Here is a 2,791-nt window from a genome sequence, read left to right on the forward strand (position 1 = left end):
GTAGAGCTGTTGGGTATCTCCACCCCTCCCCATCTGACCTGGCCAATGAACTTTGAGCAGAGAACAGAATTAAGACTTTCCTCATTGCCCTGGGTTGTGCTCAGAGGAGCTCAGCTGTTGTCCATTGGAAACCTCCATCATCCCCTTACCCCAGATAGGGTGTTGGTTGCTTAGAGTGACAGTCCATGGAGGGTTATGTTTCTGAGATGGGCTGATCTCCTCATAGAAGAAGCCTCAAGATCACCACATTCCATGTGAACTGTGCCTACTCCCATGTCAGAACCAGGCTAGAGGTATGAGTGTAGGGAGAAGGGATCAGGGAAAGGTTCTGGGAAAGAGGGTGGAGGAAGTGCCAGCAGCCAGGGCAGAGAAGATTGAACAATTTGCTAAGAAACAGCAATGGCAGAAGGGATGATGAGAGGTAGGTAGGGATCCAGTTCTCAGTGTGTCAGCCTGTGAGCTGCCCCAGTCTTTCCTGACTCTTCTGGAACCCCTGCATAATGTAAAGCCTCATGAGGAGTTGAGCAGAGCAATGGCTCATGATCCCCCGTCATCAAAGACTCAGAACCAGGGCCATTAATTAGACAAGAGAGCAGCTGCTCTGGGCCCAGGGGCTGAGTGACAGGAAATCAGTTGGTCCCTGGAAGTGCTAGCTTGGCCCTGGCTATAGGGTTGGGAGGCTGGCTCTCTGCCCTCTTCTCTGTGGGGCCTACCCAAGGATCTACATGTGCCAACTGTGATGCCTGCCTACTGCCAATCTTGGACCAGGCCCAGGAGAGCTCATATGCTGAGTGGGCACTGGCTCTTGACATGCTATGGTCAGGTCAGCCCACTGTTCTGGGCCTCAGTTTCTCCATCAGTGAGGCTCAGTTCTCACTGCTCTGGGGGACAATCTCTGGGCCCTCCTTTCCTCTCATAGTAACTTTCCAAGAGCTGTAACAAGGTTCTGAGTTGGAAGGCAATGACTTCTGGATTCTAGCTGCACCCTGGAGACCCAGAGTCACTACCTGCCCCCTTGGTAGTGAACAGGGAGCTTCATACCATAATATGAAGTGAGGTGGACTCAGGACCTGAGAAGCTGCCTGAAGTCCTTTGAATTCACTCTTTCCAGATGATGGACCTGAAATTAAAGTAAGGCAAAGACTGCCCTCCATCATGAGAGCTCCTGGAACTGGAGGGGTGGAAACAAGATGTCCTATGGGTCCTTCCAACTGCGGGTATCCCCAAGGCTGCAGCCACACTCTGTGTCATCTGATGCAGGGTAAGGCTGGGGGCAGGGATGGTTAGGATATGGCTCCTGACAGGCCCTTACTGTCCAGTGGAGGAGATGGGACTGTTGCCCAGGAAACCACAGGAGAACAGCATTTTCTGAGCCTCCACATGGAGACATTTACACATACACTGCAAGCAGAAGGCAGGAGTGTGATTGTTCCCCAGGAGTTCAAGGAAGGAAGAACCTAGGGCTGTGGGCAGCTGGGAAGGTTTCAACAAGAAGCAGGATTTCAGATTTTGTCTAGGCACAGGACAGGAAACGGAGAAAATGCTCCAGGAAGAGGACTGCCTGCATAAATGCACAGAGGGGCTAGATAGGACATGTGGCAGGGTGGTGGGGGGTGGGAGGGATATGTAATCATATAACTGACTCTAGGAATCCAGAGTGCCAGCAGGACGTGGAAACTGGGAGGGCAGGTGGTTGGGGGCCTCCCCTGTGCCCTGTCGAGGCATGATGATTATTTTCTGACTCCTCCATCTCAGTATATGGCAGAACATGTTGTATATGTTTAAGAGCCCGATGGTCATCTTGGAGAAGCAGGCATTTAGGGATGGAGCCTTTTTCCCTTGCATTTTCTCACCCCTTCTCTTTTTAAAAGTCATACTAATTAGAATCTGCCCCTCTCTCCCAGTCTCCAGAAATCTGCATGGAGGGGGTGGGGGTGGATGGGAAGAGAGGTTCCTGAGAGGCACAGGCACCCTGGGTGTCTGCCTTCTGACTTGGCCTGCCTGCCCTAGGCAGAGCTGCCTTTTTCGCTTTTCTAGTTCAAACCCAGTGCTGCTCCTGATGGTCCCAGGCCTCCCCCCAGCAGGGTAGAAATCAATGAACAATTTGCTGCTATTTGTAGATCTCATTTCCATGCCGTCCCCAGCCCCAGTCAATCCCTAAGTTCGACCCTGCCTACCCACCTCAGGCAAAGGGACTGACACTGTGCTCAGCTACAAAGAGCCCAGTGCTCAATCCTGGTAGGATGGTAGGAGCAGAGTGCATCCTCTACCTGGGTAAACTCCTGAGAATCTGGAGGAAACAAGCACAAAGCAAAAACCTAGTAATCCGGGAGGATGTAGCTCAGCTGGTAGATTGCTTCCCTAGCAGGCATGAAGTCCTGGGTTTGATCCCCAGCACTGCATGAACCAGGAGTGGTAGCCTAGGCCTGTAACCCCAGCACTCAGGAGTAGGCTATAGGGTTAAGAATTCAAGGTCAGTCTGGAGTGGTGGCACACGCCTTTAACCTCAATAGTGAGGAGGCAGAGGCAGGTGGATCTCTGTAAGTTTAAGGACAGCCTGGTTACAGGACAGCTGGGGCTCTGGGGAAAACCTGTCTCAAAAAGACCAAAAAATAAAAAGCAAATTCAAGGTCATCCTTGGATACATAGCAAGCTTGAGGCCAGCCTGGAATAGATGAGACCCAATTTTGAGATAAATAAGTCTGCTTTTATTTAATTTTTTACATTTACTATTTATTGGGAGGATTGTGTGTGTGTGTGTGTGTGTGTGTGTGTGTGTGTGTGTGTGTGT

This window comes from Nannospalax galili, unplaced genomic scaffold (genome assembly GCF_000622305.1).
Source record: "Nannospalax galili isolate Female #2095 unplaced genomic scaffold, S.galili_v1.0 scaffold95, whole genome shotgun sequence".
Classification (NCBI taxonomy): Eukaryota; Metazoa; Chordata; class Mammalia; order Rodentia; family Spalacidae; genus Nannospalax; species Nannospalax galili.